Here is a 24,884-nt window from a genome sequence, read left to right on the forward strand (position 1 = left end):
ACCATCCCATGAGATCAGATTAAAGGAAGTCTATTGCCATTCTCTCTTCAAGGTCAATGAAGTCCTAATCTCTGTTAGACTCTGCATACATAAACCATCAGTTATGAATTACACAGTAGTTCTATAGTACATTATAAAGACCTTGAAAGGCCAGACAGACTTCACTCATATTCATCACTGTTATGGATTCTTTTGGGATGGACCCCTCCATTTGGTAAAGTCTCTCTTCTTCAGGGAGGCCCTGAGCCTTTTTGGAGGTGACGACCTGACCATTGTGTGTTTGGCATCTTATGTTTTCCCTCTCGGGAAGCCTCAAGAACAGACTGGCTGCTTGTTATCTGTAAGGAGATATGGGAAAGCAGAGCCTCACTGTGTTTCCTTATCAGGAGGGTAGAATAAACGTAGATGGGATACAAAGGAAAGTCTCCGAGGAAGGATAAACTTCAAAACTGAACAACCTAAACCTACTGTAATACTTGTGCTCTCTTTTTTCTGCGATAACAAATATTTCCATAATAAATGTATCTGTATTTCAAAAATATGATCTCTTGCTACTGAAAGACTTGCTCTGCATGAGGAAAAGCTCATAAAATTTCCATAACAATCACAAGGTAGTCCTTGGTTGATGGGTTCAACTCTTCATGAAGTGGCTTCTGTGAAACATTGCTGAAAAACAAACACAGGATGGGAGATGCCAAATTAAAGAGGCATGGTTCTTTTGACTAACTGATGTTGGCACAGGCAGTTGTAGCTGCTAGCCACTGAAAGTGAACTCCTGACTATGCCAAACAATATAAATAAATAATACAAATGAATGACAAATGATAATAATAAACCTATTTTACAGTTTTGCTGACTAAAGTTTAGTAGCCCTTAACAGAAGTCTGCGTGATGTTCCCAAAAGTATATGGATGCACCTTTTTCAGTAGCTAGCATTAGCTGCTAATATTTCTGGAATGCTTCTTTACCACTAGCCCCTATTCGGCTTGGCTCGACTGAGTTTTAAGGGTTTTCCATTAGGTGTTAGTACTGTAACGACCCCACGCATCGAGGTGGTACTCAACTGTAAGCAAAAGCGACTGAAATCGAGTTAAGTCGAGCTGAGTAGATACTACTCAGAGGGACAATTCACCCCCAAACACGGCCACTTCTGGCTCCTAAAAACAAGTTGGCGACAAGAAGCTAGAAGACTGGACTTAATGTACCAATGGCCAGCATCACAGAAACCACATCCATCTCACTGAATCATTCAAATCTTGTTTTCGAGTGTGAAATTGTTCTATTTCTTCATGTTTTATTCAAATTTCCCTCCTTTTAAATGTTTGAGTAAATATACATTTAGTTTCATTAGTTCAGGTTGCTCTGATGTGTCTGATGTTATGTTACTGCTGTGAATCACCCTTTCTGTGAGGGCACCTTATCTTGTTCTTTTAACAAGCTCCTGCTGAATCCACCCACACTTAACAAAAACATTTGAATAAAAAGTTCTTTTTATGCAGCAAGCAAATTTATTTCAACTCCTCTTCTTCCTTGACACTTGGAAAACATTGCTGACAGCTTGACAATGACAAACATCAATTACTGTCTGTTTTTTGAAACCCAGATCTTTATTCCTCTCGATCACAGAGCTGTTTATTTTCCAAAAAGCTTTCCAAAGTTGTGTTACAAAAGACTCTTTATGTATGAGGTTAAATATGGTAATACAGGTCTGTTTCTCTCTCTCACGCGCGCACACGCACACAAACTGATGTGATCTAATGGTTACTGACAGCACAGTAGAGTTGTCATCAGGGTTGCAGTGCTGAAGTCCTACTACTTCTGGATCACAGTACTTCCCATCTCTTCATTATTGCTCACCTGAGTCCAGTTGAATCTGCTTCATTGGCTTTCTGTCCATTCCACTCTGGGTGGACTGTGTGGGATGGACTAGGCTACAGGAGAGTGAACAGTTTTTAAAAAAAAAAAAAAAAGATGGGACAGCTGGTCAGTAATTACACTACTGACCCCAGTCATTTGATTTATAATGTCAGACTGAAGCAATGAAAAAGTCAGTGAGGCAGGTAGTCACAAAGGCAGGAAATGATTCCCCTCCCTCTTTCACTGCCTAGAAAAATGTCATTGGATCTGCTGCCCCCTAGTGGAGGAAACATTGAAGTGTACTATGCATCTCAGTGTTGGAACAAACCCAAAAAACCCAAACCTTTATACCCAGTAATACCTATCTACTTAAAACTTGTCATGTGAAAGAAGTCAGTGCAAAATTATGTATTGACCTGAGGAAGAACAACAAGCCCACCAAACATCCCCAATGGAAAAAAAAGACTGGATGAATCAATAGCCAAAATAACCACCAGTGCTCTCAAGATGCATGTTTTTTTTTCTTTCATACAACCACCTGAAATCAATATGCTAAAAAAAGTTTAAAACAAACAAACAAACAAAAAAAACATAAAAAATATATTACATTTATTACTACTTACACAAAATTTAAGATATTTAACAGTTCCTAAACAACAGATGGTGAAATTTACTCATTTTCCTAACATTAGAACAAATGTATACATAAACTTAAAGTGTGTATCTGGGGGTTATGCGAGCACTCTTTCAAAGAATTGCAAAAAAAAAAAAAAAAAGAATAACAAATGCTCATATTTTTGTTACATAAGCCTTTTCTCTACATGGTTGACAATTTAAGAATAGACAACTGAACCAGAAGCCCACACACAATGACCTCACAGCTCAAACTTAAGTAAACAAGCCTGCATTTTAAATAATGAGTACAAAAAATCTTATTCCTTATACTTCAGAGCAGTAAGCATGTGGACATCTAAATAAATCCAGCCTATTTTCATTCACACTGCATAGTTACTGCTTTTTATTGTCCAGTCAAATACAAAAAAACAAAAAAAACAAAACTACAAAAGTCAAAGCTGAGGGCAAAAAGCAAACTTGTGACTTCATTTAACTCAGGACTATTATCTCTCCTTTTTTAAACACTGTCAAGGTCAGGCAAGAATGCAAACGTACACCTTGTGGTATCTCTATGACACCAGTGGCATCTGACAGTACAGGAGTATTTATAGCTCTAGGATGAGAACATGCTGTTAAACCCCACCACTACCCTGCTACGATGGTATTTTGGACAATAATGCACCTCCAAGTTTGCCACAGTAATTTGTTTCCTTTAAAAAAAAAGAGTTTGTTAAGATTGATGAAGAGGAAATTCACGAGTCTGTACAGCGCCCTGACCTCACAAATGTGCATTTTAATTATTCGCTGCAACAACGTTCAAACGTCTGACGGAAAGAGTGACACCAGAATAGCTTGTGGCCAGTAGATGAATAGTTTGCCTTTATATTTGTGTTTCACACATTCCTCACTTTACTTCCTGTAATTACAAATGTATCGTTCACTGTATATTTGCAGCACATCTGAGGCCACCACACCCTATCAGCTGTGCAATACCTGAATTAATGCCAAATCAGCTCTCTGCTTTCAGAGAAGCAGAGGGTGCTGCAGGTCAAACTGAGCTCACTACAATATTAGGTCTCAAATCAAACATGTGGCATAGGTGCATGAATGCATTAGAGACAAATATGATGCATGAAATACTGTTATTCGTGTGACTGTGCATGAAGAAGAGCATCATTGAGGGGTTTCAATTATACATAAACCATTGTTTGCAAATAGATGTCACATAAGGTTTTCAATCATATAGAGTCTCTGTGCAGGTGTGTGTGTGGTAAATTTCATTTCCGTATTTCACCTGCAGCTTGTATGTGGTCACTCAGAGGCCAGTGGGAAGCTGATGGGGAGCATGAACTCCAGCCAGTCTGCCTTTCTCTGGTCACTGGTAGGATTATTATCTTGACTGTCCGGTTAAAAGGGGCAATAAGAGAAGTCTTTGCTGCACTATATATCATAATATCCAAAATATTGCATCCACTGGAGTCTGGTTTATTGATGAATACAAATGACTCACAGAGTGCTGAGCGCTTTGGTTTCTAAACTGCATTGGTTTATTGACCATGTTGGAAGAAAAACAAAATTTCTTTATGTGTTCCAGTCGAATCTCTGCTTCAGCCGTATTGCTTACTTATATCGATGTCAAAAGGACAATCCCAGACACAAGCTGCTTTGAAAATATAACTTCTATGAACAATTTATCCCTTCCTTATGCAAAAATACATGCAGAAATTGGTATTTGTTTGTAAATCTTTGCATATCTTTGATGCTCCAAACAGCTACATTTTGGCAGATATCTGGACTCGAAAGTGACACTCAGGGGACAGCTTGGGGTGAAGTTAAATTGAGTTTGCTTGGTTAGAAGACTTAAAGGCAGAGGTTGGCAAAACACAGGCAATCAAAGAAAACAAACACATCCAAAAGGGGAAAGGGTACGCAGAGAAAAAGTTCAAGGAAAAAAAGAGACAAACAAGAGTTGGTGAAGTTGTTGGACTATAAAAGAAAATAAACGATTTGGCAGGGGGCTACAAAAAAGAAGACTCAAAAACTGCACTGAGGGGATAATAAAAAGGAGGACGAGGAGCATGTGTAAGGACAATGTGTCTGGGATCAGGTCACAGGTGAACTGAATGCTTTCTGGGGACCCACTCTGTGTGAATAACAACATCTGAAGAAGACACGACAAATATTCCAGGATGGCAAAAATACTACTATAAAAGCACAGAAACTGCATACTTAAAAAATACTGCACAGTAATAAACCAATCATAAAAACACTTACCTTTGAAGATAACAATTATTGCTAATTTTATATATTAACCCTATGTAATTTATGTATTTTTTTTACTGTACTTGGTACAGTATTTGTTATTTATTCTTAATATATGAAAGTATAAAAAATACATATTTATATAAAAATATATAGAAATTCAACAAATTATATTAAAAAGGTTTTTAGACGCACAGCACATGAGATGATTTAACTGGGTAGAGTTATAGAAATGTAAAAAATATGTTTACTGTATTGCTGCAGATTCATAACCTGACTGCATACATGAAAACATTTCTATTTCTTGTCCATTTCACTTTGACTGAAATGCATTGAATAAACAGATAAATCCATAACTAAATATAACAAAACATCACGCAACAGTAAAGTGCCATCAATAGAGGGTAATACCATACTACTGTCAACATTATAATTACTCATGGCCATTGATCAGCGGTCTTTGATCAATGAGCTTTGATCAGTGGTTGTTGATCAATGGTCATGAAACCAGCCCACTGGTTTCAGTCATTATGCAAATGTACTGTTTATAAGGCTGGGGAAACCTGCAGTCAGCTGAGACTGAGGAAGTCACTTGGATGAGTGAGGAAACGTTTCTCCCACTCAAAACGCTACGTCCAGATGAACAGAATCAACTTTTGGGGAACGTTATATTATGGTACAACAATTACTTAAAACCTGAACAATAGTCTAGTACCAGCTGGACTCAATATTGTTCTGTTATGAAACAGTAAATAACATAAATAAAAACACTAAATAAAAACACAAACCATTTCAAGTCTAAGTACATTTTTCCCTCCAGAACAAACACCAGCTTTTATTGTTTGGCTGTTGCTCAGGTGGTAGAGCAGGTCACCTACTAATTGGAAAGTTGGTGGTTTGATCCCTGTCTGCTGCAGTCTGCACGTCAAATATCCATGTGCAAGATGCCCAAGGGGAACGTGTATGAATGTTAGATATAAAGGTCTTGGGTGAATGAGGCAAGTACTGTAGAGTGCTTTGAGTGCTCAGATAGGAATAGTATAGGATAGGATAGGATAGGATAGTAGTAAAGCACATATAAGAACCAGTCCATTCACCATTTAGCATCTAAGTGGAAAAAATAAATAAATGATTACATTGAACTGGATGTTCTGTAGTTTTATACTAAGAGTTAAGTGACAGAAAAAATGTGAAAAGAGAAAGGGAGAGACATTTGTTGGATTGATTTACTACTGAGAGCATTTTCTTGCTTCAGAATCTTAATAAGGTCCTAATTTGAATGCAGTCTCACCTTCACAGGATCTCTGACACTAAAAAAGTTGGTAGGTTTTCGAAGAAGGGAACACGGTGAGAGAAGTAACTGACAAAGCTGTCGCAATGAGTTTCAAATTAAGCAGCTGAAATATAAAACTGTCCACAGATAATATTATGAAAAGGAAACTAGCAACATGCTGAACAAGACCTGCTTCAGAAACATGATAATATGTGAACTCACTCATAGGACTCTTATACAAACTGTGTTATTTCAATGATGTTTAGATGTTGAATGGACTTGATTTCTATTTGATTTACAATCCTAGAAATTACCCCCAGGTGTTCTGAAGCACTCGCTTCTCAGCTGGAGTTTTATGCCACCTCAATACTGTCTGCTCAATTTATAGCTCAGTTAGTGAGATGAAGAATACACCAGTAAACAATTTGTGACATACAGATGCCAACTGGAAGTCTGTGGAAATAATTAAAATGAGAAAATCAACACTGAAAAAACATCCATCTATCTATAACAGCAATCTTGAAACATTTATAAAAGAAACATCATTAATGATAACAAAAATGTAAAGAAAAACATGGACATTTGTATCAGCAATTTCTAATTGTTTAAGAATGAGGAGACACAAGGAAGCACACTAAAATCCAATTAATCAGCAAAAGCAAACAATACAAGGTGAGATGCAGGCAAAAGGCAAGTCCAGACGGGTAATTCATGAGGAGATAATTAAGAAAGCAAGAAGCTAAACATGAGGGAGTACATGAGAGGGAAAAATATACAGAATGGAAAGAGTGACACCGGTGTCACCTGTGTTCTTTGCTATGCTCCATCCTCTTTACAATAACTAAAACGTATACATTTGAATTTAATTCAGAAAACATACTTGGCCAGGACAGGTCTTCCACTCTTTTCTTCTTCAGAAACTGATGTATGATTTCAGTGTGCTTAGATTATCATCATGCTGCGATATGTCTCTGCTGCCAGACTTATGAAATCATCCTTGTCAGTTGGTGTTTTGATGTGTAGCTTAGACAGGCATTCATGATAGAATCCAGGCCAAACATGCTGGAATCCAACTGAGCTCAACAAATTTGATCTCATCTGTCCAAAGAATATGGATAGGTGCTATTCACCACTGCTGCACCGATTAGTGGTGTTATGTTTCCTTCTATACCTATTGTTCAAGGTTGTCACGACTTTTTATTTGGCCACGGAGAGTGCTTTTTCTATTGTCTGAAGTCCAGCAATCAGATTTTTTTTCCCTTGCAGGTAGTTCACGAGTTTCTGTCCATGGAGACATGATGCCAAAATCCAGATAGACACAGGTGAGTGGTACCAAACTGAGATGTGATTAGCACTGTTGCTAATGATAAATGGGCTGCTAAATATAGTACATAGTGTAAGGATATATAGTACCGTGGCCTAGTAAGCAACTCAATTTGTTATTTTTTGATTCTCAATCCACCTGCTCACTAGATAATTCCAGTGTGGTTTGCACCATACAATTTCAGTAATTACATATTTTCACTTTCTTTTGGTTTTTGTTGTGGTTTTTCGATTTCTATTTTGTATTTTTTTTTTTTTGGGGGGGGGGGGGGGGTAATATAAAACAGCGAAACATGTCTCATTCACTCAATATATATATTTCCAACAGAAACAGTCTGTGAAGGAGAAAATTACTCAGTTATTTTCCACTCGTGTACCCTGTAGCCTGTGACACAAGTAGTGCACTGTGCTTTACTTTCAGGATACTGTGGAAGCCCGTTTCCGCCCCTAAAAACCCCCAAAAACCCCCAAAAACCCCCAAAATAAAACAAGCATGAGTAACGTATTCAGAATACTTTGGGTTACTTGATATATTGTCATGCTTTTTACTACTACATGAATGTACGATTGCTGTGTGATTTATTACTATTACTGAAGGCTACTCGCCAACGAGCTAACATTGTTAGCTGGCGTTAGCTAAGGTTAGTTCATAGACCGCTGACTGTTAGACTTGATGGATAGCTTTACAACTTGCTAGCTGCAAATATAATCAACCAACTAGATTTTTAAACCTTAATATAAAAATGAGTAACAGGAGGGTGGATATTAGGTCAGGCTGCACTTTTTGCAGTGATCTCGAATAGAAAACTATTTCTGTATCAGTAATATGTTTTCTTTGTGTCTGCTTGCACACGATTATTTGAAGCTAGCAGGCTTTAATGCAGCCTTCAGTAATGGTAATAAAACACACAGCAATAGAACATTGAAGATACTGAAGTGGCAAATAACCCAGGTAGCTACCACAACTAAAACAAGGTAGCTGCAGTAGGCTAAACTTACTTCTTTAGGTTGGAGTCTTGACGCTGAAAGCAGCTTGGTTGCTAGCAAACAGAATTTGCATTGCACGGTCAAATTTTGCCCATCCCTTTCTTCTTTAAATGTGAAGTGCTGTCAGAATTTCCAAGTAAGAATTGCATTCTTGCCCGTGCACTGCTGGCTCTGTTGTGCTGGCTCCATTGTGTAACTGACACCACCAACATTAACAGGATGCTTACATTAGAGCCTCTTATTGCGTTCTGTTTGGGTTTTTAACAATGTACGGAATTACCAAAATTAGAGAGGGGATAGCCTAACATATAAAACAGGAAAAGACCGCCGTGTAATCTATTTATTTTAACAAAGTAACTGTATTCTAATTATCACCTATTTGAACGGTAACTGTAACATATTTTGTATTCTAAATACGTAACGCCGGTACATGTATTCTGTTACTCCCCAACACTGTTTATAAATCCTTGTATTTCACTAAACAAAACAATAAATACAACATTACATTTAACCCTATCAATCTATCAGTGAAAATAACACTCAAAATCTTTTGGATTCTAAAAGATGCTATTAAAAATGAAATGGTAATTTCCTTCCCTCCATAGATTTTAACAAAGACATTGCTCATCCCTAAAAGACAAAACCTATTGTGAGTGCTTTTTCTGCCCACCTGCTACAATCATAATAAAACATTTCCAGCAGTGCATTGAATTGTCACATTGCATTCAACTTCTTTTCTCACTTCCAATCGACAACATCTTTATTTGACAATGTGCCTCTACTGTTCAGTGTTTGCTTTATGATCGGCTTATCATCAGCCAGCTGCCACAATTGAAGTTCTGTCATCCCGCTGCCTGTGTCTCTGTATATTGTGTTCTGATACCACATAAAGTGATATGTCTCTGGTTTGCTGTCATTTGCACTTGGCAAGTGAAGTCGTGCTCTGGCTGCCCGTTGTTCAGCCCTCAAAGAAGATGAAGAGTGGTGAGACATCAAAGATTCTGAATCAGGATAAGCTACTCCTCTCATTTTTACCAAGATGCAGTCCGTACCACTCTTTTCAGTTTAAAAATAATAATCAAAGTAGACAGAAAAATTTAAATTTAAATTGAATTGTTGAACGCATTAGAATTTCTGTTGAAAATAATAAATGACCCGCTCCTGAAAGTTTCATTGCAAAATGAACAACAAATGGTAAAACTGATAAAAATAGGATTTTACTTGGAGGTCAACACACACACAGAGACACACACACACACACACACACACACACACACACACACACACACACAAATCTTTACCAGGGCTGAACTAGTAATCTGGCATACTTTACATTTTCCTGGTGGGATGACACACTTTTGGGCTATTGGTTCATTTTCATTACTGACACTGGATTGGCCAATCAGATCTCTTAATTAGCTTAAAAGCCCCTTCTCCTATACTCACTGTGGGCTCTTACACTGTGGGCAGCACGGTGGCACGGTGGTTAGCACTGTTGCCGCACAGCAAGAAGGTCCTGAGTTCAATTCCATCATCAGGCCGGGGTCTTTCTGTGCGGAGTTTGCATGTTCTCTCCGGCTTCCTCCCACCGTCCAAAAGACATGCAACTTGTGGGGATAGGTTAATTGGATAATCCAAATTGCCACTAGGTGTGAATGTGCGAGTGAATGAGAGTGCGAATGGTTGTCTGTCCCTGTGTGTTGGCCCTGCGACAGACTGGCGACCTGTCCAGGGTGTACCCTGCCTCTCGCCCTATGACAGCTGGGATAGGCTCCAGCGCCCCCCGCGACCCTGAAAAGGATAAGCGGAAGCGAATGGATGGATGAAGCAGAATGTGTCAAATTAACCAACGTGTTAGCTGTCAAGGCTGCTGCACCATGAACCATAGTAACAACTACAACAACTAGTAACAACTAAAACAAACTAGTAACCAGGAGGCTGCTGCTGCTACTGCTAGTGTTAGAGCTGGAGAGGGGAGGAAGAGACAAAGAAGGTGAAACTAACAAGGTAAGAAAATAGATGGAGTAACATAATTAGGAAGGGAGAGATTAAGGGTTTAGGTAAAATGAAAAGCTGCTTTGACCATTAGCAACTGCTAACAGCTAAAGTGTAGATTTTAATTATTGCTGTATGCTGCAGTGCAACTAAGTACTAACCCAACAACAACTGTACCAACCTTATTTAATCCTGTTTTAATCAATCAGAAAAAATAAATATATACATTATATGTCTATGCATGATTGATTTTGCAGTACAAGCTATCATATCAAACTGGTAAGTGGTTTATATCAGGTGCAGTGCATTAATCTAAATATAAATAAGCTGTTACAGCCACCAGCAACTTGCCGAGATGTTGAGTGAACAACGCCCTCAACCTCTGGCTGACCACTCTGTAAACTTAAATTGACAACGTGTTGCAAGAAATTAAAGTCAATATGTGCTAATAAGCACGACTCATCTTCAACATATCTCTCTACGGTAGGAGACTTGCCTCAATTCTTGCTATATTCCAACATAAAAGCATGATTGCCAAGTATATTCTGGCTGGACTAAATTTAAGTAGGTTAAGTTTAATATTTTCACTGATCTATCACAGATGGTTGAGCAAGTTTTTTTTTTTTTTAATTATTTCTTATATAATTGCAACTGAGAATGAGAACTGTGAAGTGGGGTTATCACTGGTGACCAATTTGTCCTTACATGTAGTCATTTGACAAAAAAGCACAAAAAAAGAGCAAACCAACAATTGTTTTCTATTCTATTGATGATTTATTCTATGTATTCAAAGCCACAAGGACACAATCTTCAACAGCCACTCCTTTATGTCTTTAGCAGGTAAAGTACAGTTAATACAACGCTACTTTTTGGTTTTTTACAGTTAAGAAGTTTTAAAATAACAATAACAGAAGGAAAATTTGTTAAAAGTTGTTCTTCTGTGAATGTTGGAAGTAAAGAGCAGAAACAAAGATATGAAATTATGCAAAGCTCTTTGATCCACTGTTGTGATTAAAAATAAGTCTGAGACATTTTCTAATCATCACATTTACACCTCTGCAGCATAAATGTTGCACTGAAAAGGCCTGAGATGGAAATGTGATGCTCTCAGTGTTGCTGTTTAATGTTCAACTCAGGTTCTGGTTGAGAGAGTTACTATAGAGACTAATGGGAAATCCAATGAAAGCATCTAACCAGTCTGCCTCTCAAAAAATACACCACTTCACTCTCCTTCTCATTGCCGCTTTTATCTCAGTTTTCTTTACACAACTCATTTTCTTCAGCAGACCTTCAGCACCCCCACATGTCTCATACCCACTGCAAAAAGATCAGTGCATTTGTCAGATATTGTGTAAATTGTATGAAACTGTGTTTAGCATAATTGTTTTTTTGTCTTTTCTCTTGTCTTTTTAATTTATGACCCCTTTAGATTTATCTCAGTAATCTTTGCATCATAGTTTGCGAACCACTGTTTTATGTATTATGAAGAAAAGGGTTTTAACCAAGTGTGTTGCCTGCCTTAACCAGCTTTTCTGCAGCACTCCCATCTAAGGATAATAATAAGGTAAGCAAAGGAGATGCTATCAAAAATAGAAGGAATAAAAAGTAAAAGATAAGGTATTTGAAAAAGTATTTGAAGTTTCCAACTCTTTCATCATCGAAAGGATGCGGACAGTGGCTACTTTCAAAGTCAAACTTCACATCTCATCATCAGTGAAGTGTGAAGCAATGAAATGCAGCAAGAAAGACAGTCAAAGTCAAGACAGACGAGATAATAACAGTAGAAATAGTAAAAAAAAAAAAAGTCTTTATCTGGAAACGAGGTTTCAGTCTTTTTCTTTTCCCCTGCCTACCCTCTGTTTCATTTTGTTTTAACCTATCTGTCCATCAGCCATTTCTCCCAATCAAAAATATCTCTTCTTACTTCCCTCCAATTCTCTGGGTCTATCTTGGTCTCTTTATTTCAGTTACTCCCTTTTCTTTCATCACTCTCTGCCAGTCTATCTCACTGAGCCTCTCTCTGTCTCTATCTAGACCTGACTTTTCCTGCACTTTGTCTGCTAGAGATAGAAACCAAGAACAGCATGTTTTCTCTGAGTTTCATTTCTCTTTATGGTACCAAAAGATACCCCAAAAAATCATAAATATTTCTTAGACACTTAGACAGGAATAGTGTCTCAAAAAGGCATTCATACTCTCAGAGGGAAAAAAAAGGGCAGCACCGTTGCTGTTTTCTGTTTTTAGTGGCACACAATGCCGGCAGGTAGGAGTCTGTCTTTTCTCAGGGAGCAGGTGACACAGCTAACAGATTTGTGCTAAGTTAAATTTGGATGGGAACAGTGAAGAAGTTCAAGTGTTAGCTATACTGAAATTTTATTTGAGAGAGCGACATGAATAGAAATACTTATAAGTAAACCACAGAAAATGTAGCTAATACCTGCTATCAAAACATGTTTATTTTTAAACTCAACATTTTTTGCTATTATATTTATGTTGATTATATTATGTAAAATGAAAATACTTGTTCTCTCCTTGAAAGATGTTGGATCATTGAACTAATGTCAGAGAGAGTATGAATGCCTGTCAGTCTGTCCCAGGGCAGCTGTGGCTACAACTGTAGCTGCCTCCAGCAGTGAATGTGAGAGTGAATGAATAGTGGAATTGTAAAAGCGCTTTGCGGTCCTTGAAAAGTGCTATATAAATGCAATCCATCATTATTATTATTATTAATTACATGTAAAAAAAAAAAAAAGTCCATCTGTGACATGTCACCATTCTATTACTGGGCGTATACCAGATAGATAGTAAAGCACTACCATGTCATACAACTATGCCCATTTTGGATATTCAGTTAACCAAACATGCTTGTCTTTGGACTGCAGGAGGAAACGTATGCAGGATCAGGGAGAATGTGCAAACTATGAAAAAACGCCAAACAAGACGTTTGAAACAAGAAAGTGGTAAAGATTGCACTACTGTGGCCTGCACCTAGTCATCAGTTTATATTTATTTTATGCAAGAATTTTCCTCCAGCATCTGGAAGAGATTAAATCTCATTTATTTTTATATTTAAAATTTTTGTTACGCAATTAAATTTTAACAGATTTAAAAATGTATTTTTATTTTATTGTTTTGTTCCTATTTTAGTGGCATTGTTTTTTTCCCCTGTGTTAACTGCACAGATTTAAAAATCTTTTTTCTTGCGTCTTGAGTGATGAAACGTTTCTCCCACTGAAAATGTCCAGATGAACAGAATCAACTTTAGGATATTTTCTTCTGTATTATTATCACGTTTTAATTACATTTGCACTTTCTTATCATATTGTTATCCGGCAAGCACTTTGATCTCCAGACTTGCTATAACAACAAAGTTTGAGTTATTGTTAACTAACCTAAATGGTAATTGTGTTTGTGAAAGACACCAAATAATCTGATTTTGCAGTTCATTATCCACTAATAGTGAGTCTTATTCCACCTTTTGTACTTATGTTAAGCCCTTTTATAGCACTTAGTTATTCTAGCAAGTGACTTGAGACTTAATTTATTTAAGGAGATTTTGCCAAAACCAAACACAGAGGTCGATATATAAATCCCAATGTCTGTTGCGAGTTGAACGCTGTCTCTCACCTTCATCCATTCAAAAATCAGCTCTGCATCGAGCAACTAAACCTTACAAAAACATAATAAAAGTGTATTTTTATTCTTTTAGAGCGATTCTAGCTGTAGGAAATATTGGTATATCTAAAAAAAAAATCAATAAATGTGGACATCAGAAAGGTAAAACTGCAGGGCAGCTTTAATAATCTCTGACACCTTGTGAGTGAAGACTGTTAATTAATCTGATCTCAAAATGAACTAGTAACTCACACTTGAGAATTTAATTTTCAGATACACGTCCCGAAACTATGAAGTGCCAACAGTTATGGTTTTTATTAAAATAGTTATGACTCAATTATATATAAGGTTTGAATTTATCATTTCCTATCACACATATATATATATATAAATAAAACACGTCGCGGAGAAAGAAGGCAAAAGGGACAAAGACAGTTAAAGTTGTATTTAAACTGCTAATTATATGAACTGAAAATGGGGAATAATATTAACATCATAATTTGATGAAACTACTGTACAGTCTACTTCTTCTTTGAGTATTATTGCATGGTTTAATTGTAAAACGTTTTTTTAATCTTATATTCCCCAGGACAGCCCCACCCCGATTACTAATTATCCTCATCCTACGAGAGTTCATGCCCCAGAACAACTCGACCATCGACCTCTCATGGTGAGGCTGTTGGCCACCCAGGACCAATAAGAAGGTCTGGAGGGAAAGATGAGTGGTCAGTCAAGGGATGGTTATGGAGTCAGACATGGAGGGATCATGAAGACTCGTGCCAGAGTGATGCGGTGAAGCAGAGGAGCATCCTGCAGTGGAGCGGCTGGGAAGCAATAGGAAGCGTTCTGGCCTCTGCTAGTGTCACAAAAGCTAAACGGCTGCTGACAAGAGAAGAACAGGTCAGAGTTTAAAGCTTTGCCCGCCCGTGCAAATCAGCACTGGAATCAGTGGATAGTGTTACATGGCTGGAACGCTGGCTACATGGAACGCTGGCTGCTCCACTCATTTTAAATGAACTTGTTTCACCTACCGCTGGATTTTAGAGATATTATTGTTATATTGTGTTGTTTTTATGTTTTTAAATATGTTTGCTAACCACTGTTCAACCCATTCAGAGGTTTGTTTGTTTGTTTTTTCTGTTTTTTTAACATCGATTTCAATTTCATGTTTTTTGTTTAATCATATTAGTTTCCTTTTGTGGTCCAGTCTCATCTGTGTCTTTTCCTCAGCGTCTCCTCTAGAAGTCAGTCTTGTCTCCATGTTTGGTTACATTTCTGCCTCTTTGTTTGTGTCCCTGATTAGTACGGTCAAGCTCATGTGTCTTAGTCTTGGTCTCAGTGTTTATTTCCTGCTTTATTTTGGTAGTCCCTCATCTCATGTGTTGTGCTTATCACCCCCACCCGGTTAGATCCTGTTCACCCATGTCTTGTTTTTCCCAGCTGTTTACGCTCTCCTTAATTACCTTGTGTGTATTTCAGCTTTGTAGTGTCCTACCTCATCCTCGCACTTAGTGTGGTTTCCCTGAAGATTCGTCGAGTGTCTGTGTGTTTTTGTTTTTTGTTGTTTAAATCTAGATTATTTTGTTCTGTGTTTAACTTAACAAAGTTAAACATTTTTTTTTCTTTTTTTGGAGGGGGGGCAATTCATAGACACAAAGCAAGTCTGTTAAGGGCTCTCTTAATGTTTATTTTCAGTCTCTTACATGGAGCACTTAGGGTAATGTTTTTCTCATCTCCTCCCTCATCCCTGCTCCTGTAGGACCAAAATGATAGGCCTTCAGTCCATTTTCCTTTTTTGAAGCTTTCTTTCTTTATTGTTTCACACCCTTACTTTAATGTACATACATCCCATGGAATCAATCTCCCCGACAGCTTCTCTAGGTGTACCCTATACCTTTATTTGAATCAAAACAAAGACTGACAACAAACTAGCAAACTAACAACCTGGTTAGTTGTTAGTGGGGGCTGATCCTCCAATCCTAAAACAGAGTATCACAGCAGGTCATTCAGTCATGGGACAAGGACCCAGACAGGGTGTTGCTGAATCTATCAGGATGTGTCCTGATGGATTCATTAATAGCACATATTCATTATATTTTCATACTTTCATACTTTACCTTCTTCTTTCCAGGCACTACCCCGCCCCTCTGTGAGCACCTGCTGGAGGTGAGGGGGCCGGAGAGCGCCTCTGCGTACCGTCCTCAAAAAAGGAGCGTGAGTATCCCCGCTTTCTTAGGCTCCTGAACAATATGGCAGTCGCCTTCTGAAAGTCCGCCTCCCTGCTACATATTCTGCAGAACCTCAATATATGTGATTTTACTATACCCCAAAATGTATGCAGCAGATGATAGCTTAACTTGTGCAGCAGTGCATGCGTATCCGTGGGTTTAAAATATACTCTAGTCCGAAATCTCTTACAATCCTTTTCATTTTCAAAAAAGAACGTAGTGTTTAGGAAGTTTATTTCCAAATCGCTGCATTTCTGTTTAAGCTTTATAGACGGGTGGTGTGTGTTCAAAATGTGCACAAATTTTTCTAAACGTGTCCTCACGATGCGCCCATGCACCTATGATTTCATCTAAAAAACAAAGATGGAAAGAAAAAAAAACAGCTGCAGACTCAAACATACACTCAGGAGGAAGCTTTATTGCTGAATAACAGAATATACTGAAACTAACTAAACTGAGAATACACAATAAACTAAACAGGTAGGCAGGCAGAGTACATGTCATCCAGGGAAGGACCGACTTTATTTTGAAGTTGTTTTGCTTTGCATGTTTGCTGTGTTTTACTGTGTTTCAACGTGGAGTGTTTTATTCTTATGGTTTTATTGCATGTTTATTGTATATATTAATTTGTCCCGGAGAGACTCCGCCCACTTCTAATGACAAATCAGATACACCTGGGAGGGCACAGAGGTGAATAAGAGGGCCTGGCAGACCACAGAGAACAGGCCTGAGAGACAGAGCGGCAGAGATGGTGGAGTGAATGGTGTCAGGCGGTGGCGCCTGCAAGCCCGCAGACGGGCTGGTGTAGGTTGGCGACGAGTACGTGGGAGAGCATACGACGCCAGCGAGCAGAGAAGCGGAGGGAGCTGTTCTGCTGCTGGAATAACGACGAGGCCAGATCACGCTATGGTGGGGAATAAGTGGCAGCGGGACAGCGCCCTACCTCCCACGGCGAGACGGGTTGGTGCCGATTGGCGTGCTACAGGAAAGCGGCGGGCAGAGCCCATCCGGGCACGCCGGAGCATAGACACTGATAGGATGCCGAGGATGCCTCCAGGTTTCCCCTTCTGCTCCGATTGGCTGGATTTTTAACTTTTAATGTTTGCGTTTTATTGATTTTTATTGTGTGTTTTCCCTGGCCAGGGTTGTTTTAATTCCTTTTACATTTTTAACTGTTTTTGTATAATAAATTAGATTTTAGTGAGGCAGTTTTTAATTCAGTCTATTCCCTTGGCTGCTCCACAGCTCTGTTTTTTGTGAGGGTTTCCCTCCTTTAATAACACCTGTTAAATCACATTCCAACTGTTAATGGAGAAGGGGGAGAACACAACACCAAGCAGAGGAAAACACAGACAATAAATACAAGAGGTTAACGAGGGAATGAGGATCAGGAGGGAAACACAACTGGCACTAATCAAACAGACGAGACAGGGGAGAAGCAGGGGAGAAGCAAAACAGAACATGACGCACACCAACAGGAGACTACCAAAGTAAAACAGGAAGTAACAGGAACATAAACACTGAGATGCAAACATGACTGAGGAAGAGGCACAGGGGCAAGACCCAGACAAACAAGACAGACAAAACTAAGATCACAACTCAAAATACTAAATAAACTCAAGAGCATACGTGAACTAAACTAGGAAATACAAAGAGAGCATAATGAATATCTGCTGCTCCAAATCAGTTGGCTTTCTGAAATGTTTTTTCTGGCTCTTTTTTGAGTTTGAACTGCCATCCTGAACCATTCAGAAATATAAAGGGATGGTGATACAGCTGAGCACAAAATCTCAGTTTCTTCCTTTTCTTTAAAAACTCCAGGACCAGCTCATCATCACTTAATGTTGACTTCATTTTATTCAAAGTGTGGTGAAAAATCTGAATCTCATTTTTAGACATAAAGGGGACTGTTCACTATAGTTTTAAGAAGAATACTCTTTAGCACAGTTTTATTTATTTTGCACTCCCACAGGGAAAATGGCTAAAACACGTTTCAGAGAAGTGATATTTAACTGTCTTTTATTTAATAGCAGGACCCCTGTATTAAAACTCCATTAGGTTTTGCTCTAAAACAAAGGCAGTTAAGTGTCTATGTACCCAAAAGCATTCATGCACGGCATGAAAACCTTTAAAATAACCTTTTAGTCTTCATTGGTCTGCACTACAGCAGCTTTTAGGTCGAAGTTTTTCTATTAATATTTTGTAGAATTGTGGTACTGAGCACAAACTAAGTAACACATTAATAATAAAATAATACCAAAGCACCTCATTCAGTTATATAACAAATGTAATGATCCCTGGAGGAAACTTTTTTATCAGAAAATTGGGCTAATCAGTCTCTAGCTAAAGTTAAAAAAAAAAAAAAAAAAAAAAAAAAATGTGTATATATATATATATATATATATATATATGTTTGCATATATATGTATGTATATATATAGCAAGCAGCTGGATAGCGTAGTGGTTAGACTACACGCCTTTGGAACAGAGGATCGCAAGTTCGATTCCTGCCTGGGGCGTCTGTATCCAGTAAGGGTCCTAAGGCTAGACCCCCTATGCTAAGCAAGCCTACCGCAGACATGAGCGAGACAGATAAATATGAAGGCATGCCGGCTCGGACGTCGCCTGGATCAACAAGGTCCGCGTCAGGTGTTGAGGAACCAGGGCACCCTGACGAAAAGTGGGCTACTGGAACAAGAAGGCATCGGTGGGCAAGGGACGAAAACAGGGCGTTGTTGGAATGCTACTACGCAAGTAACCCCGGCGGAAGGGGCTACATGAATAGGATGAGGGACCTATGGATTCTTCGATACCCAACATCCACAATGACGGCGAAACAACTAGTAGCTCAGTGTTCCAACATTCGAAAGAAGGGACTGCTCTCACAGCTAGAGATTGACGAGGTACAACACAAATGCTACGGCAAGGAGGAGTCAGGACGCCAGGTCAGGGGGGAGATATCATCACCCCCACCCAAGATTGGGTACATAGCCCCAAGTGGGGATCGTTGAGTGCGAGAGGAACTGACCTGAAAAATAGGATCATGGCCAAGCTTGAAACCTGGATCCCCCGTAGCCGGTTACCAAGATTACGTGAAGTACCCTCAGAAGGTCTGCTAGATGATGTTAATGCAGCACTACGGGCAATACCTACAACCACGATTACCGACACTAACAAGCTGATCTACAATACGGCAGCAGTGATCAGTGAGATGCTTGGCTACAAGTTGAACAGCACCACCAAGGCTGGAGACGGAGCAATACTGGAAGAGCATATGGGAGAAGGATGCAACCCATAACGGCAATGCTCAGTGGCTAGTGGATCTGAGGGCAGACCACAGCGACCTCCCTGAACAGGGTCCAGTAACCATCACAGTGGCAGATATCCAAGAAAGGGTCTCCAGTATGAAGAGTTGGACAGCACCAGGGCCCGACATGGTTCACGCCTACTGGCTGAAGAAGCTAACTGCACTCCACGAGCGTCTGGCAGCACAAATGAACCAGCTGCTAGTTAACGAGATACACCCGGAATGGCTAACTGAAGGCCGGACGGTCCTGATCCCCAAGGACCCCAAGAAGGGACCGGTCCCCTCCAACTACCGACCAATAACCTGCCTCAGTACTACATGGAAGCTCCTGTCAGGCATCATATCGGCTAAGATGAACAGGCACATGGGTCAATACATGAGCGGGACACAGAAAGGAATTGGCAAGAATACCAGAGGCGCAAAACACCAGCTACTGGTAGACAGAACAATCAGCCGAGACTGCAAGACCAGACTGACCAACCTGTGCACTGCCTGGATTGATTACAAGAAGGCCTATGACTCAATGCCCCACAGCTGGATACTGGAATGCCTAGAACTGTACAAGATCAATGGGACCCTAAGAGCCTTCATCAGGAACTCAATGGGGATGTGGCGTACAACACTAGAGGCCAACTCCAAGCCCATAGCACAAGTCACCATCAAGTGCGGGATCTACCAAGGAGATGCTCTGTCCCCACTGCTGTTCTGCATAGGCCTGAACCCCCTCAGTGAGATCATTAACAAGACTGGCTACGGATACCGACTACGGAACGGAGCAGTTGTCAGCCACCTCCTGTACATGGATGACATCAAGCTGTATGCCAAGAGTGAACGAGACATCGATTCACTGATCCACACTACCAGGCTATACAGCAATGACATTGGAATGTCGTTCGGACTGGAGAAGTGTAGTCGGATGGTAACAAAGAGAGGGAAGGTAGTCAGAACTGAGGGGATTGAACTACCAGAAGGCAACATTGCAGACATAGAGGACAGTTACAAGTACTTGGGGATCCCGCAGGCGAATGGGAACCATGAAGAGGCCGCTAGAAAAGCTGCAACCACCAAGTACCTGCAGAGGGTCAGGCAAGTCCTGAGGAGTCAGCTGAATGGTAAGAACAAGATCCGGGCCATCAACACGTACGCCCTGCCCGTGATCAGGTACCCTGCTGGGGTAATAGGCTGGCCAAAGGAGGAGATAGAAGCCACTGACATAAAGACAAGAAAGCTCCTTACCATGCATGGAGGGTTTCACCCCAAGTCCAGCACCCTGAGGCTGTACGCTAAGCGGAAGGAAGGGGGCCGGGGACTGGTGAGTGTCAGCACCACAGTCCAGGATGAGACAACGAACATCCAAGAATACATCAGGAAGATGGCCCCAACTGACCGAGTGCTCAGTGAATACCTCAGGCAGCAGAAACCCAAGAAAGAGGAGGGAGACGAGGAACCAGCATGGAAGGACAGGCCCCTGCACGGTATGTACCACCGGCAGATAGAGGAGGTGGCTGATATCCAGAAATCCTACCAGTGGCTGGACAAAGCTGGACTGAAAGACAGCACAGAGGCACTAATCATGGCAGCACAAGAACAAGCTCTGAGCACAAGATCCATAGAGGCTGGGGTCTATCACACCAGGCAAGACTGCAGGCTGTGTAAAGATGCCCCAGAGACAATCCAGCACATAACAGCAGGGTGCAAGATGCTAGCAGGCAAGGCATACATGGAACGCCATAACCAAGTGGCCGGCATAGTGTACAGGAACATCTGTGCCGAGTATAACCTGGAAGTCCCGAGGTCAAAATGGGAGATGCCCCCAAGGGTGGTGGAGAATGACCGAGCTAAGATCCTGTGGGACTTCCAGATACAGACGGACAAAATGGTGGTGGCTAACCAACCGGACATAGTGGTGGTAGACAAACAGAAGAAGACGGCCGTAGTGATCGATGTAGCGGTTCCGAATGACAGCAATATCAGGAAGAAGGAACACGAGAAGCTGGAGAAATACCAAGGGCTCAGAGAAGAGCTCGAGAGGATGTGGAGGGTGAAGGTAACGGTGGTCCCCGTGGTAATCGGAGCACTAGGTGCGGTGACTCCCAAGCTAGGCGAGTGGCTCCAGCAGATCCCGGGAATAACATCGGAGATCTCTGTCCAGAAGAGCGCAGTCCTGGGAACAGGACTAAATAAATAAATATTTATTTATTTATTTATTTATTTATTTTAAATGTCTAGGGAGTGGGATGTTACCCTACATGAGACTGTGCTCTTGAGCAGCTCCTTCAGCAGCACCGTTACAGCCATGGAGTAAGACGGGGAACTATCGTAGGTCCTTCATCTTGACAGCAGTCAGACTGTACAATACCCATACTGTTTAAAAATACATGAATATTATTATTCCACTCCCATTGCACTTTTTATAAAGAAAAATCTTGGTGTACTTTACTGTATATAGTTACCATCGGTACATATTATGCACAGCATTTTTAGTGCACTATTTTTTTAAAAATGATTTTTTACTATTTCTTTAAATGTCTCTAATTCACCTTTTCTTCGTCTCCCTTGTGCTGCTGTAAAAATTGAATTTCTCCAGTTTGGAATTAAAGTCGATTCTCCTTGGCGGCCGCTTATCGGGGCCTAGAGCCTGGGGCTTGCTCGGGCCACTTTGGAGGTGGGGTGCCCCCGGCCTCTCGGCCTGGGGCTCGGTCACTCAGGCACGGCTGGCTGCCGGCGGAGCTCACGGGCGCGTCACTGCAACTCCCCCTGGCTTCTGCTCCGCGGCTGCTGAGTGAGCCCTCATCTGGGACTCTCCTCAGCTCTTTCTGGGACAGTGGCGCGGCTGCCCCTCTGTTGGTCTTTCTTGGTCTCTTGTGTTCTGGGGGCCTCTGGATGTCTGGAGTTTTGATCTCCTCCATACCTGCTTCATGCCCTGGAGGACGGGGCTGTGGCCCCCCCACACCCTCTAGCAGATCATTACATGAAGGAACCTTTTAAAAAAACAAGCGCGTCCATGCTCACAGGTGTACACACGGGTGATCACACCCACAAACTACACCCTTTTTGGCTCCTACCTCAAAGCACACTGTGTTCTGTTGATCTTATGTGCTGCACAATAATGTTTAATATTTAGTATTTACTGTCATATTCCCATATATCATTGTGATGTTGTTTATTCTATTACTCTTGTTCTCTTCTGCTTGTTTTCTTTTTTCTTTCTCAGCAGGTGACCCAGGTGATCGATATATGCATTTTTTTTCTTTTTTTTCTTTTTTTCTTTTTCTGCTCATTCTGTTGGTTTTTGGTTTTTGCCCTTCTCCCCCGTCCCTCTTCTCAGCTGTTTCTCTTTCCCTCTTTCTTTCTCCCCTTCTTTCCCCCAGTCAAGTCTGTCCCATATTCAGTAAGTGAAAATAAAATAAACAATAAAAGGTGAATCAAATGGACCATTACGGCAAGGCTGGGATGGTCAATTTGGTAAAGTAAATCCGTTGGGCATCTTTCTTTGCCTTTAGACAACAATTCTGATGGCAAAAGAGCCAAACGGGACAGGCAAAAAAAGAAAAAAAAAAAAAAAAAAGTCGATTACATAATGTACAAGATAAGGTTTCAAAAAAATGCAGAGACATGACTGGAGCATAAATTTAATGGGTTGTCTGTCTAGAAGCTCTCACAGTGAGCTGATCGATTAAGTTCTGTCTTAAAACTCTTAAAATATTTCTGAACATAAAGAAAACAGTCTGATCAGGTTCATGTAGGGTCAAAAACCACTTTTTCCTGATCCTGTGAAAATTGAACTAATGAGCTTTCACATACAGGGTGAATCTGATCTCAAAGATGACGATGAAAGACAGAATAAAAAAATTCAAATTCATTTTTCATCTGAGAAAGTGTGAGCTTCCTTCTCTCCTTCAAAGAAAAAGAAATTGAAAAGGATAATATTTCTGTTTCAAACACTCAGGAGATGTGCTGGAATATTTTTGATGATTTCTTACAGACTTTCCAGTCCTGGTAATAAGAAAGGAAAGCTGGGTTTGTTCCAGAGTTTCTGTGGGGGGTTTACAGATACAATCACAATTATGATTTACTCAAAGATGGATCTTGGCCAACCAAATAATGCAACTGACTTGTAGAGTTTGTGGAGGATCCATGCTGTGTCCTTCAAAGAATTCTCAAATTTAAGCGTAACTTAGGACTAAAAAAATCCATAACAGAAACAGCTTTACACTCTAAATATGAAGTTCCAGATCTTTTGAACATGCAACGTTCATGTTGGATTTACAGGATTTATATTTACAGAAATGCATGGCAGCATTGAAAATGCAGAAATTACGCCAAAATGATCATGTTCATGTTTTGAGCAGAGGTGTGTACTCATCTTAGCCAGGCATTCCTGGCAAAACTCAAACACCAGTAAACAATAATGGGTTGTTACCAACTGTCTTTGCCAACCCAAGTTTTCCGTGCGTGCTCAAAAGAAATGGAGTGTTTGACAGCTGCACAGAGCTCCTACATTGGAATTAATGGGTTAGCTATGTTGAGTTTTAAGTCAATTTTCAGTCATGAAGGTGACTTTTTTGCTTACATAGTAACTTGTGCTGAAAACAAAGCCTGCTCTAAGTAGGTTTAAGTGTATGCATTATGCGACCACCATAAATTATACTGAATAGATGACCTGTTCCAGGCCAAATGAGTGAAGCAAGACTAATGGGTTAATAAGGCATGATGACTCAAAGTCAGACTTTTCATTGTCATGGTGTTGGCAGTGTTTATCTGCTGAAGTCACCATAGTAACATATACTGAACACATGACCTCATCCAGAGCAGGCTATGTTCAGAGTTTGAGTTTAGCATTGGCTGTAAGAGCCTTATTTTTACAGATTATTTGTGCAATTGAGTTAAAGCAGCTCAGACTGTATGCATTACAACTTTTTTCCATGTTTGGTTCTAATTTGCTTCCATTTCTATTTTACACTGCAAGAACTGGAGCTGATAGAACACATCAGAAAATCAGACTATTTGTAGGAAATATTCGAGCAGCAAATTTAAGTTCACTTTGATTATGTGATTCTTACATTTCTAGAATATGAGACTGAGTCAGAGCTAAATATCAGAGTTTTAATGATTTATTAATTACTTTAACGGCTTTTAATAGCCATCTTTCAGTCTATATTCCAGGTATTCACAGTTGGTCAACCCCTACTAAGCTGGGTGCACTCTGAAGTCAGACAGGAAGCTGATCTCTGTTCCTGTTGGCAGCTGCTGACTCAGGTTTTAAGAGTACATGGGTCTGTACCACTGCCATATACATTTTTAGTATAATAATAGTAACATGCATCTTTGCCAAAGGAAAAACAAAATGCACAAACAAGCACAGCCTCACTGCTGTTTCAGGTTTTACATTTTCTCTTCATTCTGTGTGTTTCAAATAGAC

This window comes from Copadichromis virginalis, linkage group LG22 (genome assembly GCF_057382275.1).
Source record: "Copadichromis virginalis isolate Kocher_CV1m ecotype Utaka linkage group LG22, C_Virginalis_male_GT1.1, whole genome shotgun sequence".
Taxonomy (NCBI): Eukaryota; Metazoa; Chordata; class Actinopteri; order Cichliformes; family Cichlidae; genus Copadichromis; species Copadichromis virginalis.